Here is a 19180-nt window from a genome sequence, read left to right as displayed (position 1 = left end):
TCTTTTTTATAAACTATAAATTTAGTGTATCAAACCACAGAAGGCTTTGATGGCTTTACGAAAAACCCACAATGTTCTAAACCATCAAAGATTTTCCTAAATTCCCAATTAGTTTTCATCTCCCGTTCGTTCACAATTAGGGTTGCAGTTTCTTCACGGATTTTGCTCCAAATCTCAGTTAAATACGCGATTGCTTCACAAATTGGTTACAAAGCACAGTTAGGATTTTTCTATCACAGCTGCATTTTCATCCAAGAACACATTTCATCCACAAAATCCACTTCAAATTGGTGATGTTATTCTACCCTCTGTTATATATTTAGTATGTTTTATGTGATTTTGTTTGAAACTGATGATGATTTAAGTTAGGTTTAATTAACTGTCAATCGCCCCTTTATGTGATTTTTCTCTATTGTTATTATGGATTCTGGAATGCGGTCTCTGCTTTCTAAATGGTTGTATTCTATTGCACTTTGTAAGTTCATGTATGATTCTGGTCTCATACGTGGTTTTTTATTTTTAATTAGTATGAATTGCACGTGTATGTATATATAGTATGATTGTGGTCCCATATGTGTGGATGCTTTAAAAGCATGTATATTGCTTTCGATCCGTAAACAAGCTGTGCTTAAAAGACTTTGGTAAAGCATAAAATAGTAAACTTGACTACAAGTAACTTATAATTAAAGGTTTATAAGAGTATTTTTCAGGTTCTATGTTATTAAGACTAAACCTGAATTTTATCATTCATCAATATTGATATTTCAACATAAAAAAAATGTAGTACAGAGAATGTTATTTGGATATAGCAATATTAGTGTTGACTCTTTTTTCATTTTGATAGGTCTCGTTTTTTGGCTCAATTTGCGTTGTACGTTTGAATAACTATCCTTATATTCTCTATTTTGGCTAATAGTATACTGAAGATATGTCTAACAGAGGTAGAGGTAGAGGTAGAGGTAGAGGTAAAAGAGGTGTTGCTTCTTGTTCAAAGAAACTGAGAGAAGACGAATTGCAAGTTGAATTTGATGATGATATGATAGCGATGGGTAAACAAAAAGGTAAATTTGCTTCGTGGTTAGGATTAACATTAAGAGCAAGGTTTCCTTATCATATTCCTACGAAAGAATTTGACAGGCAAAGGTGGGAAAATCTTTGGTTGGATGCTAAGGTATTGTATTTGATATTATGTAATATTTTAGAAATGTGATATTTGTTAATCATTGTATTTAACTTTTGTTTTGTAAATAATTAGGATTACTGGAATATTCCCGACGATGAGCCAAGGGAGGTTTTCCTTAAAAAAGCTAAGAAAAAATGTACTAACTGGAGAAGTAAGCTTTATAGAAAATACGTAATGAAAAATGAAGAACCTTTTGACGATTATAAGTTTCTCGATCGATCAAAATGGCCTCAGTTTGTTGCGTCAAAGAGAAAGGCTAAATTCTTGGTATGTTAATTATTGTTGTTGTTGTTGTTGTTGTTGTTGTTGTTGCTGCTGTTATATATTTTTGAAACTACTAACAATTGTTTGTTGATTTATGCATAGGAAAAAAGTGCCAAAGCAAGAGCAAGTGCGCTAGAGAACAAAAACTTTCACCGCACCGGACGCACCGGATATAGGGGTTTAAAGGACAACTTTGATGGTAGATGGAAACAACTTTCGGAAAGTAATTCTTCTGTTAAAAAGTTACAACATCAACGTTCTCAATTGTGGGTTGCGGGCCGAGCAAGTCGAAACAAACAAACAAACAAACTGGCTTGTATGAAGTTAATGATATACAAGCAAAAGTCGACGCTTTGGTAAATTAGTCGATTGTTTTACATTTATATTTTTTTACACACACACATATATTTAGAAATTAGAATTAGTCGAATGTTATGCATTTATATTTTTTATTTCTATAGGGCCATGCTGAGAGTGAAATGAAAGTGGATGGTACGTATTATCAAGGGCGGGAAGATCCATTAACTAGATGTTTTGGGCCTGAACGCGGGGCCAATCACGGACAGTTTCATATGTCATAGGTAATGAGGTTGCTATGTGTATATAAATATATATCCAGATGTGTGTTTTATAATATTTACTTTATAGGTTCAACCAAAGTTCACGGAGGATTGTATAAATGTGTTAGGCAACCAAATCCGAATGATGTGCCTACCACTCAAACAAGAAGTAATGACATGGTGAATGCGAACCAGGATGGACAAAGCATGGACCCAAGCATGAGTTTTCGTAGTTGTGCGCCGGGTGGATCATATATGGACTATCCAGATATTCATGTAATATCCATACACACACATTTGCATTCAAACATTTTTATTATATTTTGGGTAAAAAGGATGACATCTTAGTAAAGTTTATAATTTTAATGAGTTATATGGTTTTATAGGATATATGTAAGTGTGGTCTATTATCGGTCGATGATTTGCCGAGAGAGATAACGATAGCCAAGGGGCAGGCATATCCTACTAGAATTAGGACTTTACATACGAAACACATGAAAGACGGTTGTGTGAAAGTACAAGTGGATACCATCTTACCAGGTTATGAGGACATGGATGTCCCTTCAGAGACTGCTCATGATGAAGTTAAACATATGGATGACACACTTGCTGGTTTTATCCAATGGCCAAGAAGCGCTCTAAAGGTATATTTGGTTTATTAATATATATATATATATATATATATATATATATATATATATATATATATATATATATCACAGTTATCAAAGGCGAGCGCTCTCTGCGCCTAGGCGCGATTTCCAAGCGTAGCGCATTAAATGCGCTTTTAGTTCCTAGGTATTTAAGGCGCTGCTTAATTAATGATAATTATCCAGCTTTTTTTTTATTTAATGCTAAATTCTTCATAGTCATTAAATGTTCAATTTATTACTTTCTTTTCAGCGACCGGATTAAGTTAACGTAAAATTTTCATCTTCATATGCATATTAGTTAATTCAGATTTTTATGTATTTAATGCTAATTTCTTTATAATTAATCTAGTTTTCTTATTTATTTAATGTTAAATTCTTTATAAGCATTTAATTAATGTTCAGTTACATGATTTCTAGGGGACGAACATAATGCTCAAAGTAAATTCTTCATAGGCAAAATTATTTAATCAAGCTTTTTCTTTATTATTTTTTTAATTACATTCAAGTTATGATTAACTTATTTGAAGATAATATAATTTTTCAATACATGATATATTTAAAAAAGATCTTCTAAGTGCGCTTTTTTATTTCTCGGACCCTCGCTTTTTTTGCGCTTTGCGCCTAGGCCCTAGGCGCAGCCTTTGCGCCTTGAGTGCGCCTAGCGTCTTTGATGACTATGATATATATTACTTAATGTTTTCTTATATTTTCTGTAGCACCACCTATCCAAATAGGAAAACTGAAATGTGGTGTTTAAACTTTAAATAAACTTTCAATCCTTTATTTCGTCCTCAATATTCTAATATTCTGAATTGCCGTTTCACAACACCCTGATGTCATTTATGTAAATTTCATGTTTAGTTTTAAATTATTGTTTTTGTTTAATTGTAGATTTTGAACAGCGAGGCACCACACAAATCAAATAGTGCCTCGAGAAAGGTTCCAGCTTGTGAAATTGAAACGAACACTTCAGTCTATACACCTGAGGTAATTTATACCCTTTAGTGAATACTTCAGTCTATATCTTTACCAAAAAAAACACTTCAGTCTATATATATATGTGAGGTAATTTATACCCTTTAGTTTGAGTTGTTTTATATGTTATAATAAATTGTTTGTTATTTTAGTTCTTATTGCCTGAAGTCAATGAAGATCAACAACAAAGACCATCCACCGTTCGTATCGATGCAATTGATTTTGACGATTCAGATGATTTTGTCGAGTCTCCGGTAATTAATCACTTCACCGTATTCAAACCAACTGTTTATTATTTTTGTGTGTGTTATAACCATGTCTCTTGTTATTTTAGTGGGCGATACCCATAGTAAATCAAATTCTACGACCACAAAATGAAGAATCTGATCAAGAAAAACAAGCCCGAAAAATAAAGAGTGCTTTGAATGTAATAAAAGAAAGACCTGCATGGGTTCAAGGCATTGTCAATGAATTAGAAAAGCACGTTGGTAATTATCATTTGAATCCTGTTCCAATCGAGTTTTCTATCCCTGACGGGATGTATCCCTACATCTTAAAAGACTTCATTGAAATTGAGGCGTTGTTACAAGTATTCGCCAACGGCTGGGTTGATATCACGATCATACATTGGTTTGCGGCGTAAGTTGTTTTGAATTATCTATTTTGTACAATTTCATTTGTAGATAACTGAATTTGTTAACTGAACACTTTTTTTTATTTAAGGCTGTTTTATACGATGTCAAATGATGGTGAAAGATGCAACCCATGCGCTTTCTTCGGTCCGAACTCGATCAACGGTGTGATGTGCCAACGTAATCCCGAAGAAGTTAAAGGTCACATTCTTGGTGTATATGAGCTTCATATGGACAAACAATACTTTCTTGCACCATATTTAGCCAAGTAATATATTTTTTCTTTTGCATATTAGTCTATTGTTATTAGCTTTCCTTTATCATATTAATTATAATTTACTTAATTATTTTGTAACTTTCTTTTTTCAGTAATCATTGGTACTTGTTTATCATTTCTCCTACAAAGAAAGAAGTATTCATCTTGGATTCGTTAAAGGGCAACAAGGACATAAACAATTATCTTCTTTCGGAAGTAATTGAAGATGTTTTCAAGGGAACAAAGTTCACATGGAGCATGGTCGAGGTATGCATTTCTATGTCTTAGTTATTTCTATGTCATAGTTAATTGTTTTTTGAACAATCAACGCAACTATTATATTGAAAAAAAACAACTCCCTTAGCAGAGTGTACACTTACTAAGGCTGAGCATTGAGTTAGAACCAAACTCGAACGGACCCAAACCTGGACTGAATTATGAAGAAAGCGATAACCGAAAATAACAGTTTAAATGTACATATGGTTTGGGTCTTAGGTGGGTCTAACGACTTCTGGACATTCACACTTTCTACAATTGCATCTTATAAACCAAGTGCATGCATGCTCCAGCCCCTCTGTCTATATTTTTTTCTAGTCTCTCCTCCATGGCTAGTAATTATCAACATCCAGTATCATTTACAGTTTTTTAGTCTTATCCTTAGTTGGTGGTCACAATTCAAAGTTTACTAGGATTTGCATGACATCAAACATAACATGACTGAGGCATGTTTTAGTTAATTGATTTTCTTAAGTTTTACATAATTAATTGTTAATTTATTGTAGTGTAAACAACAAAATGGTGGATGGGAGTGCAGATTCATGGTGTTGGGATATATGATGGAGTTTGTCTATACATACCAAGAAAAATTTCCCACGGACGTAAGTATTTTATATATACCATGTCTTTTAGTGTTTATAAATGTATATAGTTTAGATCTAACTTATAATTATTTGTTTCTTTTTAGATTTGGCAAACAACAAGAGTTGCTACACAGAAGGACATGGACCAGTTACTAAGGATCATAATGCCTTGGTTTTTTGTGAAAATGTTTCCAAATTGGAGCTATCCTTTTAAATTGATTTAGGTGTTACTGTGACAACCCTCAAAATCCTATGTATTCCGTACAATTTATTATTGATAATTAAAGTGTTTGACAACTGTGTGGAATTACTTAACTGCTCTCTGATTACTGTGATATACTTGCACGTGTTTGTTAACGTACTTGGCTTGTGCAGAAAACTTGACTAAATGGTCCTGAATATTTTCCTATGTGTTAGGAATTAATTGTGTTACAAGAATATATATAATAGACACTTTACGGAATAATTAAACACTTTAACGAAACGGTATTTAACCGAACAACCTGACATTACCCGGGACACTAAATTTTTGTCCAGTACATTGTTTAATTATTTCTTGGCTAGTTATGATGCCCGTACACCATAACACCCACTAAATATCTAGTAACTAATTCAAGTAAACATACACTTGGTTTCTAACTAATAAGTAACCATCTAGTTACAATTTTAAAATTTACCCCCCCAGTCTAATCGGCCATACCCTCACACCATACTCCCCAAGATTTGTTTCATTATTTTAATAGATTTTGCTTGATCTATTGAACAAGATATTGGACAAGATCTTTATAAGGATGGCCTAAGATCACTACATCATTTCATTCTTACACCACTCAACTTCAAACCATCTCTCTCATCTCTCCCTCTCCCCTCTCGGCTCACTAGAACCGCCACCACCACCACTCTATCACCATCATCTTCATCCATTTCCAAACTCCATTCATGTGTTAGAAGGTGCACAACGAAGCTTGGTTCTCTCGGAAGTTGAAGGACCTTCTCTATTCGCTATTAACCATCACTTTTCTGCACTCGAACTTCCCTAGCCTTGAGCTAGTGGTAAGAACTTGGATCCACTCATTCTTTATGTTATTTAAGTGGTTAATAAATGTTAGAATGATAAAAAGTTAAGAAACTTTAAAGCTCATGAACAAGTCTTGAACATAATGTGTTAAAGTGTGGATAAAGAGAAGTTATGTGTATAAAACATGTAGATCTTATGTTATTATGATTCTTGGTTGATGATTTGATGTCTTGCTGATTATTATTGATGTGTGATGTTGTTGTGGTCACTAAACATAATTAACGGGATCAACCGAACAAAAACTAGTAAGCTAGAGACCAAAAACAACAATCTGTCCATACTTTACAGCCAACTTCAGTTGGCTGTAAACAGGTCATAAACGCTACGAAAGCCTGATATTTTGACTCTAAAATATTTCATTATGAAATACGGTTCTAATGGCACCGGAATCGTAATTTTTGGACTTGTTTACTATTTTTAAAGTGTTAATTTGTAACAGCAACTTAAGCTGAATTTTGACAGCAATAAATGGGTGTTATACTTTCGGTCATAATCTGAGTTTTGTGATGAATCGGACCATGAAATTTGTACAGTAGATGACAACCAATGCATGTGTAATTACCCCACTGGAATTTTGTAAATCGGACACTTGATGAATTTTTAATAAATTGTTCCGTGGACTGTGGTCAGAAATTCATAAATCTGAGTTCAGTCCGGAATATGATTTTTTTTATAAAATATTGGTAGTGAACCGGACCCCGATATTTTTAGATAATAAAATATGGAACGTTTAAGACATCCTGTAAAAATTTGGGAATTTTTGGAATAATTAAACTATTTTATTAAACCGTCTGAAAACATCCGGTTTTGAATATAAATGCTGAATTGAGATAAGTTGTGACTTGCGTGTCTAAATGTCGAGTATGCTATCCGTGAATGATCTAACATGTTATATATGTTATGTGCATTATCGTATGTTTGATTTTGAGTGGGGAATGGATGGGAAACTTAGATGGGCATAAACCGTTAAAACGATGCATGTTGTGTGACAGATACGTGTAGGAACTTTGTGTTCTATTTGAAAGCCACTAAATGACTAACTGGTAAATTATATTAGGACGTGATTGACACGACCTTGACTGTTAGCTGTATTTGAGAATCTAACTGAGCAAACCAAGGTGAGTTCACACACTTTCTAAGGCATGGGATTCCCGGTGGTTTGGGAATGGGTTAAAGAATTAAAATGGAATCTACATATCTTACTTAGGTAGGATATGTACGGCCATCCTCCTCGGGTAGGATGCCAGTATTAATCCTGCGTATTCTCTTTGGGAGAACTACGTACGTTCGTCCTCCTTGTGTAGGACAACAACCTTTAACTTACTAGACAAAACTCTATCATAAGTTCCTCATTTTATATTGACTTAATCGCCGAGGCCAATGGCGAGCGGGTCATTAGTTAATAGCGCTATTAGGTTTAACAAACCTCACACCGTGCCGGTCGGACGGGCGTGTACTAATGGACTATGGCAAACCATCAGTGATGATAGACACTGATGTAGGGCACAACTTACTTGCGTAGTAGTCGATATCATACGGTCTAGTGGTTCACATGGGGAAGCCCCCACTAATCATGAACAGGGTATGGGTAATAAAGAATGAACTGGTTAAACTTTCTTTCAACTACGGGGTAACCCCCACGGTAATTACGCCAACGAAAGACAAACCACGTTTTCGGAAAACAACTTAAAAACTAAACAACCAAACGTGAACTCACTCAACTTTGTTGTTGACTCGTTGTTACATGCCTTACAGGTCGTTAAATGCTTGGAGCTTGCATATGGAGGTGGTCGTTGTGGGATGCGAACTGATATGTCCCGTATTTAATAAATAAACTTTATGAACTTATTAAACCTACGTTTTGGACTTTAAACTTATGAACTATGGACTATGTTTTGAACTTATGTCTTATGCTTCCGCTGCTTAACTAAAATCGGTTTACTTCCTTTTGGTCACCAATCGTATTGTGTTTGGTTTTATTTACTTAATTATGTAGTTCGATATGATTGGTGGCTTGATCCTGGTCATGTCACCCCTCCAAGCGGTGATACTCCGCATGGTGGATTTTGGGGGTGTGACAGATTGGTATCAGAGCCATTGGTTATAGTGAACTCGATTTTAAAAGGGAAAAGTTTTTTTCGATAAAACCAGACTATAACCTGTACAGTGCTCAACGATCCACAACGACGCTTCGCTCCACGTGCAAGACTCGACACCATAAGTGGTATGATATATGTTATATTGTCGGTTAGATAGTTCTCACTGTGCATTAGTTAACGTGATAATTGCTATTTGAACCTTGTGTGCTTACTCTCTCCTGTCGTCCCACACTTACGCACTTTCGCGACACTTTTCTCACTTACGTTGCTTCATCATGAAGATCATGAGCGGACGCGGAGGACGTATCAACCTCACTCAAGCCCAGTTGGCGGCTCTATCAACGAACGAGTTGTTGAGGCACTCGCAGCTGTTCCTGCAGGAGGTCAACATGCTCAGCCTCCTGTGTGCACATTCAAAACCTTCATGGATTGCCGACCAAGCACTTTCAGCGGCACAGAAGGTGCTGTAGGCCTTCTTCACTGGTTCGAGAAGCTCGAGTCTGTTTTCGAGATGTGTGATTGCTTGGAAGATCGTAAGGTGAAGTATGCTACTGGAACACTCGAAGGAGCTGCGTTAACCTGGTGGAAAGCACAGGTCTAATTGCTTGGGTTGGCGGTTGCTAACGCTACCCCATGGAACGGCTTCAAAGAACTGATTAGAGAAGACTATTGCAGTCGTGACGACATCCACAAGCTAGAGGTGGAATTTTTCAACCTGAAGATGACGGGGTCTGAGATTGAGGCGTATACTAAGAGGTCAAACGAACTGGCCATCCTGTGTCCTACTATGGTGGACCCTCCCTACAAACGCATTGAGCTGTACCTTAAGGGCTTGGTGCCAGAAATTCAAAGCCACGTAACCTCAGCTAACCTTGGCACTATACAGCAAATTGTCAAGTTGGCTCATCGTCTCACTGATCAGGCGGTTGAGCAGAACAAACTGCCCAAACGTATTAGCGCCACTACTTCTGATGCTCCCAACGACAATAAGCGCAAGTGGGATGGAAATCTGGGCAAGGGTTCTACTTCAGCTCAATCTCAGCAGCGAAAGACAGATGAGTACAGGAGCCCCAGTCAGCAGTCATCTGGAAATCAAGGTCAGGGTGGGTACAAGGGAAATCACCCTAAGTGCAATCGATGTAATCTGCACCACAGCGGCTAGTGCAACAAGGGTCGCTGTCAGAGATTTCACAAGCGGGGTCACGAAGCCAAAGATTGCAGGAGCCCACGTCCTGTGAATTAGAATCGCCAACAACCACAAGCTCCACAGGCAGCAGCCCCAGCAGGGAAATAAAGGATGCTTTCAGTGTGGCGCTGAAGGCCACTTTAAAAGGAACTACCCCCAGCTGAACCAAAACCAGAATCAGAACAACCCAAGAAACGGGAATCATAATGGGAACAACAATGGAGGCAACAACGGGGGTAACAATAATGGCAATGGCGCCCAGGGTCGTGTATTCGTGATTGGTCAGGGAGAAGCAAGGAACGACCCCAACGTTGTGATGGGTAAGTTTCTTCTGGATGATTTCTTTGTTACTGTTTTATTTGATTCGGGTGCCGATACTAGCTACGTGTCCTTAAAAGTTAGCCAAATGCTTAAGCGCACTCCAACACTTTTGAACACCAAGCACATGGTAGAAATAGCAAATGGAAAAATTTTAGAGGCTACACATATAGTTAAGGGTTGCAAGCTTGTCCTTGCCGATCAGACCTTTTCTATCGACCTCATTCCTATTTTTCTGGGTAGTTTTGACGTTGTCATTGGGATGGATTGGTTATCTCGACACCAAGCGGAGATTATTTGCAAGGAGAAAATCGTCCGTATCCCTCGTTCTGGTAAAGAATCGCTCGTGATTCGTGGGGACAAGAGTGGTGCTGTTGTAGGCATCATTTCTTTCCTTAAAGCCTAGAAGTGTTTACGAAAGGGCCACACCGCTATCCTAGCCCTCGTTACTAATGCATCCGTGGAAGAAAGGAAGATAGAAGACATTCCTATTGTACGCGACTTTCCCGAGGTATTTCCTGAGGAATTACCTGGCCTTCCGCCTCATCGACAAGTCGAGTTTCAAATCGAGCTAGCTCCTGGAGCAGCACCAATAGCTCGTGCGTCTTATCGACTTGCTCCATCAGAACTCGAAGAACTGTCTACGCAACTAGAAGAACTTCTGGAAAAGGATTTTATACGCCCTAGCTCTTCGCCATGGGGAGCTCCAGTGTTGTTCGTAAAGAAGAAAGACGGTACCTTCAGGATGTGTATTGACTACCGCGAACTCAACAAGGTGACCGTGAAGAATCATTATCCTCTTCCAAGCATTGATGACTTGTTCGACCAGTTGCACGGGTCGAGCTTCAATTCTAAGATTGACCTAAGGTCAGGCTACCATCAGCTGAGAGTCCGAGAGGAGGACGTCTCCAAAACAGCATTCAGGACTCGTTACGGCCATTATGAGTTTCTGGTTATGCCTTTCGGATTGACGAATGCACCTGCAGTCTTCATGGACCTCATGAACCGAGTGTGCAAGCCTTACTTGGATAAATTTGTCATAGTCTTCATCGACGACATCCTGATCTATTCTAAGAGTCAGGAGGAACACGACCAACACCCGAGGCTTATTCTGGAACTACTTCGTAAAGAGCAGCTGTATGCCAAGTTTTCGAAATGTGACTTCTGGCTTCGCAAAGTCCATTTTCTGGGCCATGTGGTAAACAAGGATGGGATTCATGTTGATCCATCCAAGATTGACTCGATCAAGAACTGGCCTGCACCCCGTACACCAACAGAAATCCGCCAATTCTTGGGTTTGGCAGGATATTACAGAAGGTTTATCAAAGATTTCTCAAAGATTGCGCAACCTCTCACTTCACTAACTCAGAAAGGTGTCACTTATCGTTGGGGTGATGCACAGGAGTCCACATTTCAGCACTTGAAAGATAGACTCTGTAGTGCGCCTATCCTCTCATTGCCTAAAGGCACAGATGATTTTGTGGTTTATTGCGACGCTTCCATCCAAGGACTTGGTTGCGTGTTGATGCAACGCGCCAAGGTCATTCCCTACGCATCACGCCAACTTAAAGTTCACGAAAGGAACTACACTACTCACGACCTGGAATTGGGAGTAGTTTTTTTCGCGCTTAAGATATGGAGACATTACCTGTACGGTACCAAGTGCACCATTTACACCGATCACAGGAGTCTCGAGCATATTTTCAAGCAAAAGGAATTGAATATGCGACAATGCCGGTGGGTAGAGCTCTTGAATGACTACGAATGCGCGATCAAGTATCATCCGGGCAAGGCCAATGTTGTGGCTGACGCCCTCAGCCGGAAGGATACTATACCTAGGCGTGTACGTGCGTTACAGCTTACCATCCAATCCAACCTTCCATCTCAGATTCGTGATGCTCAGGTTGAAGCATTGAAAGCAGAGAACATCAGGGCTGAGTCCCTACGAGGATCGAGACAACGGCTAGAACAAAAGGAAAACGGCGCCTACTATGTTAACAGACGCATCTGGGTTCCGCTGTATGGGGACTTACGCGAGCTTGTGATGGATGAAGCACATAAGTCTCGTTATTCAGTACATCCTGGTTCGGATAAGATGTACCACGATCTAAAGACTACATACTGGTGGCCTGGTATGAAAGCTAGCATAGCGACCTACGTCGGTAAATGCTTGACTTGTGCTAGGGTCAAGGTCGAATACCAGAAACCATCAGGCCCACTCCAACAACCAGAGATACCTAAATAGAAATGGGAGCAAATTTCCATGGATTTCGTTACTGGCCTGCCCAGATCTCAACGCGAAAATGATACCATTTGGGTGATCGTGGATCGACTGACTAAGTCTGCACATTTTCTACCTATCAAAGAAACGGATAAGTTTTCTACTCTAGCAGACATCTACCTAAAAGAAGTGGTATCAAGGCACGGAGTGCCAACCTCCATCATTTCTGATCGTGACGCTCGTTTTACCTCTGAACTATGGCAAGCTATGCATAAGTCTTTTGGCTCACGATTAGACATGAGCACCGCTTATCATCCACAGACGGATGGGCAATCTAAACGCACCATTCAGACTCTCGAAGACATGCTTAGGGCATGCGTGATCGACTTCGGCAACGGCTGGGAAAAACATCTCCCGTTAGTGGAATTTTCGTATAACAACAGCTACCACACCAGCATCCAGGCCGCTCCGTTTGAGGCATTGTATGGATGAAAGTGCCGATCACCTCTTTGTTGGGCAGAAGTTGGTGACAGTCAAATCACTTGTCCAGAACTAGTGGTAGATACAACCGAGAAGATTGCTCAGATACGACAATGAATGGCGGCAGCTCGTGACCGTCAGAAAAGCTATGCCGATAAGCGAAGAAAGCCACTCGAGTTCCAGGTTGGGGATCGGGTGCTACTCAAAGTTTCACCTTGGAAAGATGTAGTTCGTTTCTGAAAACGAGGCAAACTCAACCCGCGATACGTTGGACCCTTCGAAATCACCGAGAGAATTGGCAAGGTCGCCTACAGGTTAAATCTACCTGCAGAACTCAGCGGAGTTCACAACGTATTCCACGTGTCAAATCTGAAGAAGTGTCTATCAGATGAGACCCTCATAGTTGCTCTCAAAGAGCTCACAATCGACGACAAGCTGCGATTCGTCGAGGAACCAATAGAGATTACGGATCAAGACGTTAAGATTCTCAAGCATACCAGAATACCTCTCGTTCGAGTTCGTTGGAATGCTCGTCGTGGCCCAGAGTATACCTGGAAACGAGAGGACCAAATGAAACTCAGGTATCCCCAACTGTTTAAGAAAAACACAACCACTACTGAGGTTGAAGCTACTACAGAATTTTGGGAAGAAATTCCAAATCAACGGGGGGATGATGTGACACCCCAGGAAAATCAGGAAAACAACACAACTTAGCTAGCTTCCTCAGTAACCACGCCCTAAATTTCGGGACGAAATTCTCTTAACAGGGGGAGAATGTGACAACCCTCAAAATCCTATGTATTCTGTACAATTTATTATTGATAATTAAAGTGTTTGACGACTGTGTGGAATTACTTAACTGCTCTCCGATTACTGTGATATACTTGCACGTGTTTGTTAACGTACTTGGCTTGTGCAGAAAACTTGACTAAATGGTCCTGAATATTTTCCTATGTGTTAGGAATTAATTGTGTTACAAGAATATATATAATAGACACTTTACGGAATAATTAAACACTTTAACGAAACGGTATTTAACCGAACAACCTGACATTACCCGGGACACTAAATTTTTGTCCAGTACATTGTTTAATTATTTCTTGGCTAGTTATGATGCCCGTACACCATAACACCCACTAAATATCTAGTAACTAATTCAAGTAAACATACACTTGGTTTCTAACTAATAAGTAACCATCTAGTTACAATTTTAAAATTTAGCCCCCCCCCCAGTCTAATCGGCCATACCCTCACACCATACTCCCCAAGATTTGTTTCGTTATTTTAATAGATTTTGCTTGATCTAGTGAACAAGATATTGGACAAGATCTTTATAAGGATGGCCTAAGATCACTACATCATTTCATTCTTACACCACTCAACTTCACACCATCTCTCTCATCTCTCCCTCTCCCCTCTTGGCTCACTAGAACCGCCACCACCACCACCACTCTATCACCATCATCTTCATCCATTTCCAAACTCCATTCATGTGTTAGAAGGTGCACAACGAAGCTTGGTGCTCTCGGAAGTTGAAGGACCTTCTCTATTCGCTATTAACCATCACTTTTCTGCACTCGAACTTCCCTAGCCTTGAGCTAGTGGTAAGAACTTGGATCCACTCATTCTTTATGTTATTTAAGTGGTTAATAAATGTTAGAATGATAAAAAGTTAAGAAACTTTAAAGCTCATGAACAAGTCTTGAACATAATGTGTTAAAGTGTGGATAAAGAGAAGTTATGTGTATAAAACATGTAGATCTTGTGTTATTATGATTCTTGGTTGATGATTTGATGTCTTGCTGATTATTATTGATGTGTGATGTTGTTGTGGTCACTAAACATAATTAACGGGATCAACCGAACAAAAACTAGTAAGCTAGAGACCAAAAACAGCAATCTGTCCATACTTTACAGCCAACTTCAGTTGGCTGTAAACAGGTCATAAACGCTACGAAAAACTGATATTTTGACTCTAAAATATTTCATTATGAAATACGGTTCTAATGGCACCGGAATCGTAATTTTTGGACTTGTTTACTATTTTTAAAGTGTTAATTTGTAACAGCAACTTAAGCTGAATTTTGACAGCAATAAATGGGTGTTATACTTTCGGTCATAACTTGAGTTTTGTGATGAATCGGACCATGAAATTTGTACAGTAGATGACAACCAATGCATGTGTAATTACCCCACTGGAATTTCATAAATCGGACACTTGATGGATTTTTAATAAATTGTTCCGTGGACTGTGGTCAGAAATTCATAAATCTGAGTTCAGTCCGGAATATGATTTTTTTTTATAAAATATTGGTAGTGAACCGGACCCCGATATTTTTACACAATAAAATATGGAACGTTTAAGACATCCGGTTTTGAATATAAATGCTGAATTGAGATAAGTTGTGACTTGCGTGTCTAAATGTCGAGTATGCTATCCGTGAATGATCTAACATGTTATATATGTTATGTGCATTATCGTATGTTTGATTTTGAGTGGGGAATGGATGGGAAACTTAGATGGGCATAAACCGTTAAAACGATGCATGTTGTGTGATAGATACGTGTAGGAACTTTGTGTTCTATTTGAAAGCCACTAAATGACTAACTGGTAAATTATATTAGGACGTGATTGACCGACCTTGACTTTTAGCTATATTTGAGAATCTAACTGAGCAAACCGAGGTGAGTTCACACACTTTCTAAGGCATGGGATTCCCGGTGGTTTGGGAATGGGTTAAAGAATTAAAACGGAATCTACATATCTTACTTAGGTAGGATATGTACGGCCATCCTCCTCGGGTAGGATGCCAGTATTAATCCTGCGTATTCTCTTTGGGAGAACTACGTACGTTCGTCCTCCTTGTGTAGGACAACAACCTTTAACTTACTAGACAAAACTCTGTCATAAGTTCCTCATTTTATATTGACTTAATCGCCGAGGCCAATGGCGAGCGGGTCATTGGTTAATAGCGCTATTAGGTTTAACAAACCTCACACCGTGCCGGTCGGACAGGTGTGTACTAATGGACTGTGGCAAACCATCAGTGATGATAGACACTGATGTAGGGCACAACTTACTTGCGTAGTAGTCGATATCATACGGTCTAGTGGTTCACTTGGGGAAGCCCCCACTAATCATGAACAGGGTATGGGTAATAAAGAATGAACTGGTTAAACTTTCTTTCAACTACGGGGTAACCCCCACGACAATTACGCCAACGAAAGACAAACCACGTTTTCGGAAAACAACTTAAAAACTAAACAACCAAACGTGAACTCACTCAACTTTGTTGTTGACTCGTTGTTACATGCCTTACAGGTCGTTAAATGCTTGGAGCTTGCATATGGAGGTGGTCGTTGTGGGATGCGAACTGATATGTCCCGTATTTAATAAATAAACTTTATGAACTTATTAAACCTACATTTTGGACTTTAAACTTATGAACTATGGACTATGTTTTGAACTTATGTTTTATGCTTCCGCTGCTTAACTAAAATCGGTTTACTTCCTTTTGGTCACCAATCATATTGTGTTTGGTTTTATTTACTTAATTATGTAGTTCGATATGATTGGTGGCTTGATCCTGGTCATGTCACCCCTCCAAGCGGTGATACTCCGCATGGTGGATTTTGGGGGTGTGACAGTTACTACTCTTTATTTTCTAAGTATGGATTTATATCTCGTAGAAATTTATGTTTTGTTGGATTTGTTCAGTGTTATTGAATCTAAAGTTTCCTTTTGAATTTGTGAATGTGTCTCTTATTTTGGTTTGAATATATGTTCCAGGTTTGAAAATTATGAATCAGTGTTGAATTTGTGGATATTGTAAATTTGTGAGTTGGTCTTTTGGTGGTGTTCCAGGTTTGTTAAATAAGTGTTCCTAGATTTGTCTAGCAAAAGAATATTGTAAATGGTGTATTCCTCAATTGGTTTAAATATATTTCCAGGTTTTTTGCTAAATAATATATTTATTTTATTGTTTTTATTTTAGGGCTCCAAATTTATCTAAACCGCTGCTTCAAATATATTTATTCTTTATTTTATTTTATTTTCAAAACGTTGTAAAAAATGTCTTTTAAAAACTATTTATTCTTTAATTTATTTTTTCCTAAACGCTGCTAAAAATGTCTTTATAAACGCTTCAAAAGAAAAACTATTTTTTGAGGCACCACTTTTTGAAGCATTTGGAAAACGCTTCTACAAATCAAATCTACTGCTGCAAAAAATCTGTTTTGTACTAGTGCATGGAGGGGCCCCACTCCAAGATTGTGTAATCTTCCTAAAATCTCTAGTAATCTTCCATGAGATCTTGATTTGATATAAGTTGTACTTAAGGGGACATTGGAACCATTGGGTAAAAGAGATTAGAATTTATATATTAAACCTTAAACACTTATCATCTTCATCCACTCCACAACTTTTTCTCTCCTTCTCCATAAGCTCGGCCGAACATACCCTCCACACACTCACCATTTTCGATTTCCATTCAAGCAATCCAAGTGTACTTCAAGGTGCTAGAAGGTGAATTAGGAGGCTTGGTGTTCACGGAACTTGAAGGACCTCTACCACAAGCTTTTATCCACTTATTTTCTCCATTGATCTTCCCTAGCTTTAAGCTAGTTGTAAGACTTCTTTAAACTCTTGATACTTCATCTTTTTAGTGGTTGAAGATTATATTATGATGAAATAACTAGAACACTAAAAGACTTGAATCTTGAATCATGGAACATAAAGCTTTACATAAAGATGAAACATGATGAAATAATGATAAAATGTGGTTGTTTTGAATATGTTGATGAATACTTGTTGATTTCTTAGTAATGTGATGTTGATCATCCTATGGAACTTGTTAGATGATGATTAGAAACATGATTTAACAAGATTAGGAGATGATTATGTTTGCATAAAATAATCATCTTCTAATAAAAATATGAACTTGATAAATAAAGATGGTTTCATGAAATTTAAGTAAACAAAGTGAGTTGGTGATCATGTAGATCCGAGATTTACAAATGATTTTCTAAAGAAAACCAAGTTTAAAAGACGACTTTTGAAAGGTTATGATTCTTACATATACTTACACTATTTTTGGAAATAAAAAAAGTATATGGATGCTAGTAAAACAAGAAGATGTGGTAAATAAATATTTTTGTAAAATGTGTTCACAAGTTGTGAACATCTAAAGATTTCGAGAATGAGATTTTAACAAAAGTAAACACACTTTGGAGGGTAACTAAACCCACTAAACACCCCACTAAGCTACTACGCGTTTTTATAAAACATCAAGTTAATGTTGTACATTAAATAGGAATAGTTTTGCACTTGGTAAGTGTAATATTGTTTAGTGATTTGTTGATAACTGTTTGGATGAATTTTTGAAAAGAAAATGATATGCTAAATAGCATGGACACCTCCATTTACAAAGGAAACTATGGCGAAATTTTCTAAAAATTCCAACACTTAGAAAATATTTTCTAACAAGTGTTTACAAGTATATTTTTAACTTTGTTTTTCAAAACAAACTTCGCCATAGGTTTTGTTACAAAAATACAAAGAATCGGAGGTTGGTTTTTGAAAATAAAATGGGCAAATATATATTTAGAATATATATTTTGTATCAAGACGCTTGTGTGAATATTTGCATGATTTGCGAACTAGTTATATTATTTTAGGGTAAAATAATATAACCTAACAATACCATGAAATTACAACTCCAAAACAATACCAAAAATATCACAAGGAATAAAATATTTAAGTTACACACTTGATATTGTGAAACCAAACGCTAAAACGTAACTTATGAAATATTCCGGAAAATACTTTTACAAATATATTTTTGGAAAATATTGTTTTGGATACAAGCAGTGAAAATATATTATTTTTGATAAAAATATATATATTTTGGAATACGTTATTTTTGGCAAATAGGTTATATATATTTCTAAGTTACACTTAAAAATATATTTTCGGAACTACAATATACATGTATAAATAACCCCATCCTTGGAAAGGAAATACGAAGTTGAAATACTTGAGAAGTATTAATACAAGAATATTGTTTACACAATTATTCAAAAATTTAATATAATTTAAAGTTAAAATAAGTATTATTTTAACAAATAATTATAACTTGGAATAATATTCGAAGACATAAGAAACGCAACTCAAAATATTAAACTCTAAGCCAAGGCACGGCCCGTTCGTCTAATAGACATTAGTACGTTGTAGGTTGTCGTGTAGCTGACAGAGCTTGAGTTGCCGGTACGAGACGCACTACAGTGAGTTCATGTCTCCCTTTTCCTTAAACTGTTTTGTTTACTTACTTAGGGGTGAAATACATGTTACAAAGGGATACTTACAATACTATTGGTATGATTAGCCTAGGGAAGAACCATAGATCATGTGATAGGG

The sequence above is a fragment of the Helianthus annuus genome, chromosome 4, assembly GCF_002127325.2.
Source record: "Helianthus annuus cultivar XRQ/B chromosome 4, HanXRQr2.0-SUNRISE, whole genome shotgun sequence".
Lineage (NCBI taxonomy): Eukaryota > Viridiplantae > Streptophyta > Magnoliopsida > Asterales > Asteraceae > Helianthus > Helianthus annuus.
Note: the sequence above shows the minus strand (reverse complement) of the source record.